General features: G+C 36.5%; 1 pseudogene; it reads left to right on the top strand.

Moving 5' to 3' along the window:
- LOC102759443 overlaps positions 1–12,604 on the top strand; it is a 59,364-nt pseudogene that overhangs the window by 6,376 nt on the left and 40,384 nt on the right.

The following is a 12,604-nucleotide window of genomic DNA, read 5'->3' on the forward strand; positions in this document are numbered from 1 at the left end:
GGATATGTACAATAAAATTAATAATGTTTTCATGCCTGTTAATACAATATCCATTCTGCAGCCCATGGATCAAGGAGTAATTTCAACTTTCAAGGCCTCTTATATAAGAAATACATTTTGTAAGGCTATGGCTGTCGTAAAGAATGATTCCTCTGATCAATCTGGGCAAAGTACATTGAAAACCTGGAAATGATTCACTATTCTAGAAGCCATTAAGAACATTTATGATTCATGGGGAGAGTTCAAAATACCAACATTAACAGGAGTTTGGAAGAAGTTGATTCCAATCCTCCCTGATGACTTTTAGAGGTTCAAGACTTCCATGGATGAAGTAATTGCAGATGTGGTGGAAATAGCAAGAAAACTAGAATTAGAAGTGGAGCCTGAAGATGTGAATGAATTGCTGCAATCTTACAATAAAACTATAACAGATCAGGTGTTGTTTTTTATGGGTGAGCAAAGAAAGCAGTTTCTTGAGATGGAATCTACTCCTAGTGAAGATGCTGTGAAGATTGTTGAAATGCCAACAAAGATTTTAGAATATTATATAAACCTAGTTGTTAAAGCAGTGGCAGCATTTGAGAGGACTGACTCAAATTTTGACACAACTTCTGTGCGTAAAATGCCATCAAACAGCATCACATGCTACAGAGAAGTCATTCCTAAAAGGCTGAGCCAACTGATGCAGCAAACTTTATTGTCTTATTTTAAGAAAAAATGGTTAGCATTTTTGGCTAGTAAGCCTTTTTTAAGTTATGTATATTGTTTTATAGATATAATGATATTGCACACTTAATAGACCAAAGTATAATACAAACATAATTTTTATATGCACCTGGAAAAAAAACCGCTTGTGACTCACTTTATTGAGATATTTGCTTTATTGTGGTGGTCCGGAACCGAACCCACAGTATCGTTGAGGTATGCCTATACTACTCAGCAGTAAAAAGGGATGATCTACTGATAAACACAATTTAGATGCATCTCAAAATCAATCTGAGTGAAAGAAGCTGGACACAGAAAGGTACATAGTGTTTGATTCCATTTCTGCAAAATGCAAACCAGTTTACAGTGTTTGTTGTCTGGGCCAGTGTGGACGGAACAATAGATGGTTCGTGAATGTGAAAATCTTTTAGGATGATGAGATGTGCTGTATCCTAATGTGGTAGTGATTTTATGGGTATAAATAGTGATCAAAAGTCACTGAAATGTATACTTTAAATGCCAAGAAATAACAAGTGAAAAGATGTTCACTCTAATTGAGAACCAGCAAAATATAAATACAAATTAAAAGAGGATAGCTTTTCCTCCAAACAGATTGGCAAGAATGACAAGTTTCATAGTACATGTTCTAATCTAGAGAAAGTCACTGGCCTTAGACAGGTATGTATAAATGTTTATAGGTGCATTGTGCATGATAGTAAAACGATAAAAACACATGGGTCCAAATGTCCGCTTTTAGGCAAAGGTAGTTTAATAAAATGCCTGTTTATCAACACAGATGATTCTTAAACCATGATGTTAAGCAAAAGTAAATTACATAGAATAGTATTCCATTTATATAAATTTCATTAGCATCCAAATGAAGCAACATATTGTTTAGGGATACATAACACATCCATTATGTATATAGCACATATGGTAAACACAAAAAGTACATATATCACAGTGATAAACATAAAATTTAAGGTGGTGGTTACTTGTGGGAATGAGAGTATGTGATGAGGGTGAGAAGGGTCTTTCAAAATGCCTTGGTCATGTGATTGGAGCATACTTGGGTATCCTTTTACTATTGTTCTTTAAATTATACATATATGAGTCCTAACCGGTTTGGCTCAGTGGATAGAGTGTCGGCCTGTGGACTGAAGGTTCCCAGGTTTGATTCCTGTCAAGGGCATGTACCTTGGCTGTGGCACATCCCCAGTAGGGGGTGTGCAAGAGGCAGCTGATTGATGTTTCTCTCTCATCGATGGTAGGTTTCCATCCCTCTCCCACTCTGTAAAAAAAGAAATCAATAAAACATATTAAAGACAAAATAAAAATATATATATACATATATGAAGTATGTCATAAAGGATTTTTTGCTTTTAGCTTTTGGAAAAACACAGACACAAGATAGTGTTAACCACAAGATAACTGTTACAAAATTTATCAATTTTTAAAGTGGCATAAAAACGTTACTATATCCAATAAAAAAATGAGAAAAAAATTTAATATCAAATGTAAGACTCATGAATAAAATGATAAAGATAAATTTTAATATAATTAATTATAATGCATGTATTTGTGTCAAATGCAATAGAAATATAGGCTTACAGACTTGATAGAGAAAAATATTGATCAATATTATGATCAATAATTGATATAAAAATATTCAGAAAGGTTGAAAATCACAGTATGGAAACGGAGGCAGAAACAAAACAAACATAAAAGTTGCAATTTTAAAAGAAAATACAGCTTAATTAAAAATGATCAAAAGAGATGAAGAAAAATGTAATATACTGGGAAAATGAATTATAAGACATAATACTTAGTGTGAACAGTATAGCCTAAAAGATTCAGAAAGCAATAATTCACAAAATTTTAGGGAAAATAGGATTTTATTCAGATATTTTAACACACTTATTAGGAAATTTCAACTCAAGCAAACAAAATAAGTAAAAAGATAACAATAACTTAATATACCGCAGTTTAATATGTTTCCTTGGTTCATGTGTGCATATGTGTGTTTATATGTATTAACTTATACACATATGATATATATATATAACTCCACATATAAAAAATATAAATTCGTGCTTTAACCCAAATGAAACAGTGACACAAAATTACATAGTAGGCTATTCTGAATATATTAATATATTTACAGGAGAAAGGTAACTGAACAGTCTAAGGTTAGACCTCATTCACAAAAAAGAACCTCTTTGTTTGAAAGGAAAGGAAAATTTTATTACCAAAACAATGCTTAGATTTAAAAAGGAAATCATAAGAACAATACTGAAAACTGAATGACAAAGAAAGCATTGCCTAGCCCTGGATATCCAGGCCTGGCCCCTGTGGCTCAGTTGATTGAACACTGGTCCCTGCACTAAGTCTCCAGTTCCACTCCCAGTCAGCTCAAGTGCCCAGATTTAGGTTAGATCCCTAGTAGGGAGCATGTAGGAGGCAGCTGATGGATGTTCCTTTCTCATTGATGTCTCTCTCCCTCTCCCTTTCTCTCTCTAAAATCAATAAAAACATATTTAAAAAAGGAAGAAGAAAGTGTTACATATACAAATATGAGAGGCAACACTTAAGTAATACTCAGAAAGTTATAAATTTAATGATAATACCAAAAATACTGAAAACAAGCTTAATTTTCAACTCAAAACATCGGGAAAGATGAGCATTAGAATGAAATTAAATATGAAAGAAGGGAATTATAAGGACAGAAATCAGTAACATAGAGAACTACAAAACTAGTCTTTGAAAAGATTCCTAATAATTAAATCTTCAATAAAACTAATGAAGGTGAGAGAGAAAGCAAACAAAAGGCCACAATGAGAAAGGAAAAATGACATTCACAAAGGCTATTTAGTCAAGAATGCAAGAAAATTTATAAAATTTCAGCATCAAAAATTCTATCAAGTAAGTTATCTCAAGAACTACAGCACAAAAAACCTCAGGATAATCTCCATAAATAAGAAATATATTTAAGTTTAAATCTATTTATCTTTTTAAAATTCTCAAAAAACTAGGGTATGTTCTTAATGCATACAATTAATATTTATTGAGTACCTACTAAGGTCTAGGTATTCTGAATGCACTGACATATAATTTAAACTTAATCTCTTTATTTTCATGTAATGTTAACATTCATTTAGGAAGGTATATTCCTTCAAAGGAAAGATAGTGTGCCCATTTATAACCATTATGTATACAGCTTATATATTTTTTAAAATATATTTTTATTGATTTCAGAGAGGAAGTGAGAGGGAGAGAAGGATAGAAACATCAATGATGAGAGATAAGCATTGATTGTCTGCCTCCTGCATTCCCCCCCACTAGGGATAGAGTCTGCAATCAGGGCACATGCCCTGAATAGGAATCAAACCTTGACCTCCTGGTTCATAGGTCAAAACTCAACCACTGTGCAACACTGGTTGGGCTGAAATGGCAAATTTTTATAACTCAGAAGCCTCTTTCTTACACATGATAACTTTACTTTTTCTTACTTGCCTTTATAGATATTAGTAAATATTTGTAAAACTAAGAATGCTTTGAATCCTGAAATCAAAACCCAGAATTATCAAATGAGCTACAGAACTACAGACTTTAGATTTTAAAGGGTAGTTTTTGTGTGCATGAGTGTGTATGTGTATATGCATGTGCTTGTGTGTGTGAGCATGCACACATGCATAATGTGTTTGTGACTGTCCTTTCCTTGAAGAAGGATGTGGGAGGTATTCCTAGATAGGTTCTTTGTTTCTTTGGTTCAGAAGTGGCTCAAATCTAATTTTTTTTTTGCAGGTGCTAAATAAATTCAAGATAAAGTTTAACAGATGGTTGCACCTCCTTGTTCTCATCTCAGTTAGTCAGCCTGATTAAAATGGCCATTCTTCCAAAACTTGTCTGCCTTATGCAAATGCACCAAATATTTCCACAAACCATATGTTCAATATCCTAACTTAAGCATGAGTAGATTTGTGTGAAATGTTAGTATTGGCACTCACTTTCATAATGCACTCTCAGAGATCCTCAAAGGGATTCTGGTGAGGTATTTTTATTTGACATACACCTGTAAAATGTGGAAACTTTTTAAAAAAGCATTAAAAACATTCAGCTAGTGATCTGTTTAACAGGAAACAATCTGTATCCCAGAGTAGTTCATTGTGCACTTGACAAAAATTAAATGCTTATGTCATGTATATTAAAATAGCATTTAAGCCTTAAGTAAAAATTTTAAAATTCTCAATAACTTATATAAATATTTAGAATTATTTTCCTTTGTTTATTTAAATTGAATTTAGCCAAACCCAATTATTTGCAGGGATCTATGTTAAGGAAGCAGCTCTAGAGCTTTGAACGAAAGAGTTGTCCATTTATAGTTTCTGCTTATGTAGTTAACATCTACTTAAGATGAATTGGGTAAACCAGTTATTCCTGTCTGTGTAGATGCAGCTGTAAAGGTGTAAGTGTGAAACCATCTCTGCCTCCTCCCATGTAAAAGGCTCTACAAATCCATGTAGTATATTGCAGAGACACTTACCTGTGTGATTATGTACACCCAGGGAAGAATATTTTACAACTTGACAACCATTTTCATCAGATTTGTCTATATATATATATATGTAAAAGGCTAATATGCAAAGTATCCTCTTGGGAGTTCGACCAGGAGACCTGGAGTTTGATTGCTTGCTATGATGTGCACTGATCACCAGGGGGTGGCGTGAAATGAAGGACGGCCTGGCTGACAGCCAGAAGGCCCCAATTGGCCCTGATCATTGGCGAGGCCTAGGGACCCTACCTGTGCATGAATTTCATGTACTGGGCCTCTAGTTCTTTATAATTTTAAATCTAAAGAGCCTTTGGGAGAATATCAAGGGCTAGGAATATGTTCCAATTTGGAACGTGATTTCATTCAGCACCTGTGAATGTAGTTTGAATCAATATTGTTAAAAATGTCCACTTTGTTAAATATATTTGGAACTATTTTAAAATATCTTTTGAGTAAATAAGTGATTTTTTGCTTATGACCTTTTAGTGAGGTTGGTGGAAGGAGCCAGGCTGTGGTTTTAGGCTACAGAGGGCATCCTGCTCCCACTACTAATTCTGGACAATTAATTGAGCACTTGGGGTCTCAGGTTCCATGATGGTTATGGGGATAATAAGATATCACTTTAGAGTTTTTTTGTGAAGAGTAAACTAGAAAACTAACATGTGGGAAGAAACTTTCCCAACACATGCTTTAGGAGCTCAGTAAATTCTTCCTGTCTGTAGGAATATCAATAAAATACTTCAATAATTATCCATTTATTGAACATTTACACTGTGCATGGAAGATTTGAAAATGGTACATGTTTCTAGATAGAAATATTGCCACCAATTTCATTGATTTAGATTTCTGAACACCTTTTAAAAATGTTGGTTAAAATGGCTGCCACAATTTCGAAAATTCTTAAACAAGATCAATGTTATATGGGGATTCTTGATTATCAGGTTAATTTGACTGGTAAATTGTCTCTTAATTGATCTGCAATTAAATTACCAATGAATCCCCAGGCATAGCAAATGTTTAGTTATTTGCTAAACATTTAGCACAGGTCATGGGCTCAGTCCCTTCCTGGCACCTTGGCACATATCACTTATTCGATGAAATTATAAATATGCTTTTACTATCAAGGCTAATTACTGGTCTTTCTTGACCAAATATGTGTGATTATAAAATAAATCTACATTTAGTTAAATATTTTATTAAAGTAATTTAAAATGTTTTTCAAAATACCTATAAACATATTGGAAATGTTGCATAATATCCACTTTTATAACTTAAAAATAAGTCCAAATTTAGTACCATTCTGATTATTTTGCAGCAAGTCTACAGATAGCAAATTTTAAGCCCCCCAAGAGTCAATGATGGAAGTAGACTACAGAAAATCTGCTATCCTATTTATTAATTTTATTTTTTCTCTTCCAATCCCTAAGTAAAGTTCTGCAATGTAATTTTGATCAAGTGAGTTATCACTTGAATAAGAGTAAATTCTTCTGGTGCTCATATGTCTAGTCATGTGTTCCTGGCATAACATAGCTCCTAGATCAGGCTACAGCCTCTAGAGTTACTTGTTATTTAAAATTATAATCTGTTCTTTCTACTAGATCTGAGCCTGATTGCTTCCACTATATACACTCCCTTAGTATGTAATTGATGCCTTCAATGTGATTGTCTGTATTTTTTCCTACGGTCTTATGTTTGGAGATGGAAACTCTCAAACTGCTTGGGCTGCCATAACAAAAATACCATAAACTGGGCAGCTAAACATGGAAGACATTTTTCTTCTTAGTGTCTGGAGTCTGGAAGTCCAAGATTAGGGAGCCTGCATGGTAGGGTTCTGGTGAGAACCCTCTTACAGGCCATCTTCTTGTTGTGTCCTCACATGATAGAGACCAGAGAGGAGACGCAAGCTCTCTTGTGACTCTGATAAGGGTGCTCATCCCATTCAGAAGCTTTATCCTCACGACTTCATCAAATCCTAATTTCCCCCCCAAAGATACCATCTCCTCATACCATTACTTTGGTGGTTTTGACATATGAATTTTGGGGGACACAACCATTCCATCCATAACAAACACCTTCCAAACCACTGTGGCCATAAATTTGGTTAACTATCAAGCCATTGTTCCTTTACATGATTCACAGTCAGTAGAGATGAACAGTTTTAATCAGTCAATTTGTACTGCTATACAGACATACCAGACCCATTAGTTGAATAAGAAGTGTGGGCTAGGAGAGTTGTGAATTCAGACTATCCTCAGTGATGCTGTGGTGGCACATTGAATACTGAGGGAAGTGTTTTGGGGGTACAGAATGTCCAAGTTAGAGATTTCAGGAACTGACTGTGTTCTATGTCCTACAAAAGTAGTGTGATGAGCCAGCAGAAAATGAAAGCAGTGTGCGCTGACGATTTACTCCAGGAATAGCTGAGGCTGATGTTAGGGCCTCAGGGATATGCTTTCACGAATTCATTTTATCTTCCATTTAGTTTGTTTATTTTTGGCCTAGGTGAGGCTCCCAGACAGTATTCCTTTTTTCTTGGGAGACCAGATTTTCTCCCTTGGCATATGAACGATCTACATCAACAATTTACATGGATGGATTCAGCCATCCTAGGAGTATCATATTGCATCTGGCCTTGTCCCAGTTGGAATGTTGACTCATCCTACCATGCGTCCTGTATGTTTTTGAAACGATTTCTAGGATTCTCTCAGTTTAACCCAGTCTCCCAAACTTTTAATGTTCAAAAATTCACTTTCCTACTCAATCCCAATCTGTAACCCCTCTACCTTTAGTTTCATGGGAGATGTGGACCATGCTTATGATGGGATTTGAGGCAGCCATCTGAACTTATAAAGGCATCAGTATATCTGTGTAGCCTATATGTGTATTATTTAGAAACCACTGGAGCCCCGGCTGTTGTGGCTCAGTTGGTTGAGTGTCATCCTGTGCACCTTGTGACACTTCCTCTACTTCCTGGAACAGAACTAACTCTTCTTCCAGAACCCCCTGCAAAATATGTGACTGCATTTGGAGAGTCAGCTCTGAGCATTTCATAACTGTGCCCTCATAATCCTGTGGTAATATGATTCACATATTTCTCAAGCTGGGAACTTAGAATGATAAGTGGTATTAATAACTTTTATCTGTGCTCTGTATCTCATGACTGAATCAAGTAAAGGATTCCTCCCTCCCTAGAATGTTGAATATAATAGCAGATTAGTATGAAATAAATAAATAAATGCAGTTCAGAGTATGCTTTTGCTGGACTGGAATGAACATTCGGCTTGTTTAGCTATAATTGGAAGTTAACCTTTTTACCCAACAGATCTCACAAAGGAAATCCCCTAATCATGCCTACTATCCTGAGCTAATCACAGAATACCATCATACTCCAGTCATTTTTTTTTTAATGACAAGAAAAATAAATTGAGTTGGGGGGGTGTGAGTAACCATTTTAATCATTATTGAACTTTTTCTCTCTTTTGTTGCTTAAAAGTCACCACATAAATGCTTGGAACTCTGAATTTCAGACGAGATCAGGCGCGTTCAGGGTGGTATGGCCGTAGACTGAATTTCAGATTAAATACCTCAATCTCTTCTGTTCCTGATTATAAACACTGGTCTGCTATCACTTATTCTGGCTGGTGAGACTGACCCTTCTGGTTCAGATCTGTCCTCATTGGGGGTCACCTCTGTCTATTGGCTTTGGATTTTTCTACCTCTCTTTAGATTTTCCTGTCTCTCTTTGGATTTATTATCTCCTCCTTCTTATCATTCATTGTTATTAAATCTCCACCCACCCCGTGTGGCACTATGATGTGTTCACTGAGGTTGCTTCTTGGGGAGTCCTCACAGCTCTCATTTCTCACGTGGGCTTGCCCAGGTTGGAGGTCTCCATCTGTCATCCCTTTACTGTTTCCTGGGCATGATCATACCCCAGACGATAACTAGATTAATTTCCAATTGCATCTCATCACACCTGCAGGGAACAGATAAGAAACAAATGTGTGATGGAGCTAATCTGTGGGCAGATCTGGAAGCCGAATCCAGCTGTTTCATTCTCTAGCTAAGGCCACTGCCCCAGAAGGAAGGGGATATCTGAGATATGCGTGGCCTGTTGTGCCTGGCTGGGACCCTTTCTTTGTAGCCCCTTGATCCACATTGCCTGAGGTCTTTTCACACTCAGCGTCCAGCCACCCCAAACCCCTGTCCTCCAGTGCAGCCGCCTCCCCTCCCCCTGCTGCAGCTGCCTTGTGGTCAGTCTGGTATCAAACTTGAGGGTCAGCTTCTTTTTTTTGCTCTCATGACTGAGGACCAGAGTCCTGCAACCCCACTTTTCACGACTGGGCTCTGCTTTTACTGAGCATCATCTCCTCACCTGCAAATTGGGCCCAACAATGGCCATTTGTTGCAAAAGTCAAAGGAGATTCTGAGAGCACCTATTGCCTGGTGGCACCTCCAAAAGGGTAAGTGAACATCAGCTAACTTTCCTTCTTTCTGCCTCCTGGTGGTGCCTGCCCTTACTGCACACTCCAGCTTCATGGGTCTGCACAGCTTTAGGCTCCCAGTTATTCCACTATATCATATTCCATTCACTGGATTTATCCATTCACCTACTGAAGGACATCTGGGGTGCGTCCAAGCTTTGGAAATTACGATAAAGCTGCTAAAAATATCTCTTGGATTTGAAAAAATCGTTGCAGTCAAATGCAGGTGGTATTTAATGTTTTTATTTTTTAATCTGTTAATCCTTACCCGTGGACATGTTTTTTATTGATTTTTAGAGAGGAAGGTAGGTGGGGGGGAAGGGGGTGAGAGAGAGGGAAACATTGATTGATTGCCTCCTGTACTCACCCTACTGAGCTACCCAGCCAGAGCCAGGTGTCATTTAATTCTGATGTCCCTCCCCACCTCCTATTCTGCCTGGAAATACCAGCTCTTGGGTTTTAAGCATTATTAAAAGAAGTATAATAAGAAAAGGTACTGGGGAAGGTGCCTGTTGAATGGGAGTGTCTATGCAGGAGGTTGGGGTTCTTCTCAGAGGCCCCTGGTTATTGCTGGGCCCCTCTGGAGATATGCTTACAGCACCTTCTACACTCTGGTCCTGGCCTGCGTGTGGCACAGCCATAAGTCTACAAATCTTGGGATGCCCCTTGGGATGGGTGGAAGCCCAAACGAGGTTACCTATAAACTGAGGGAGCAGAAGGATGATTTGCGGTGGCTGTACCCTGAAGGGCTTGCCTATAGTCATTCAATACACCAGTGCCATTTGTAGGCTTTCTACAGATGTGACTACAACTGGAAGGCCCACTGCACTCAGGAGAAGAGAGGAGGGGCTTGACTGCCCAGGATTGGAGGAGTCTGGCAGGAACACAGGGGCCATCTGGGAGGCCTAGCAGTCTTTATAGGGAGCTTGGGAATGTGCACATGTATCTGAGCTAGGCTGGCCCTTTCATCCTTGCCTGCCGCCTTTCCAGTGGGGCAGGGTCGTTTCCCCAAACTCTGGCTATTTCCCTCTGTGCTTCAGACACCACTCTATCAGAGCTCTGGTAACACACATCAGTGTGTATATGTCTATTTTTGTAGAAAATAAAATATTGTTTTGCTTTTACAAGTTTGCTTTTACAGGCTGAATGTATTTTCAGATTTTAAGAAGAGAATTTACTAAGTACTCTTGTAGGTCACAGTCAGCTTTGCAGGCTACTGGCTTGTGTCTGTCCATTGGGCTTCTGGTACTCACTCAACATGGTCATTGCTGTTCTTAGATTACATTCATTGTCCATTTTATAAAAATGTTTTTATTGATTTCAAAGAGAAGAAGGGCGAGGGATATAAACATCAACTATGAGACAGAATCAGCTACCTCCTGCACATCTCCTACTGGGGATGAAGCCAGAAACCCAGGCATGTGCCCTGATCTGGAATCAAACCATGACTTCCTGGTTCATGGGTTGATGCTCAACCACTGGGCAATACTGGTCAGGGTCATTATCTATTTTGATTCTGTGAAATATGAATGTTTTTTGTTTTTCACTTTCCCATATCAAGAATAAGAATAAGTTTCTTCTTTTAAAAATATAAAACCATAGATACGTTCTCATTGTAGAAATTTAAAAGAGAATACAGGTTAAAAATTATCAATAATTCATTGCCATGCTCTTATTTAATGACTATTTCAACACTTTTAAATATTTGTTCAACAAGGGTCATGCTGTCTTTTGTATCCTTGGCGCTTACTAAGGTACATCATGCTTATAGTATTAATTATTTTCATTATCTTCATGAAAACAATTGCTTGGTTTCCTAAAAGAGATTTAGTTCCCCTCCCCGAAGCTGCAAAGAAAAGCTATCGATCTTGAAAAGTTTGGTAAAACTATAAAGTGCTAGCATCATCTAAATACTTTTAGATAATTGGCTGATTAATTGGCAGATTGGTTTAATAATCTCTCATTTGCCTCTCTTCCTCAGAGGGAGTGTGGAAGGGAGGTTAGTAACACCTCAACCACAGTGAATATTAATAATATAATATTATTAGATTATATTGTGAATATTAATATTCACAATATAATGAATATTAATAATATAATACCAGTGAATATTAATAATATAATACCACTTACATAAACAATAACACTATTATTAATTGTGGTGACACCACAATCTAAGTGGATATTATCAATTTATATTTACTTTTACATACTAATTATATTGAAGAACTAATAATACTATTATTAATGATAGTAAAACTATTAATTATAGTAATTCTAATAATAACTCAGTGGATATTATGAAGTAATCGATTTTAATTAATATTACTATTATATAATACTATTATACTATGTAATTAATGAGACTATTATTAATTATAGTGATACCACAATCTCAGTAGGCGTTATTAATAGCCTACCTGAAGTGAAAGAAATGCAAACGTTCTGAAACTAGCAATACTTTAATTGAAAAATAAACATTTGAACAAATTTGAAGCATAGAATGTATTCCCTATGTTCTTAAAATAAGACAAACTAATTAAATCTTGGTCTAAATGTCTCCATACCCTCTTTTAGAAGCTGACTAAATTTATATTTGACTCTTTACCTGTGAATAGACATAAATGTGTATTCCAGTTGTGTCCTGTGTTGCTGAATTTTTTAAAAAAATAAACATTCAGGAAATTTTTTTTCTTAAAAGGGACATGTTATATATGCATCCTCTCTCTGGATACTTCAGACTCTGCTAACAGGCATTTCCAGGCTCTGCTTCCTAATCCTCAAAGTATTCTGGTGAGACTTTTCTAAATACGGTTTGATTTAAAGTAGGATGCATAGTTTGTCTAAAAGAAAGTAGCTGTAG

Source organism: Myotis davidii, unplaced genomic scaffold, assembly GCF_000327345.1.
Source record: "Myotis davidii unplaced genomic scaffold, ASM32734v1 scaffold194, whole genome shotgun sequence".
In the NCBI taxonomy this organism is placed as follows: Eukaryota; Metazoa; Chordata; class Mammalia; order Chiroptera; family Vespertilionidae; genus Myotis; species Myotis davidii.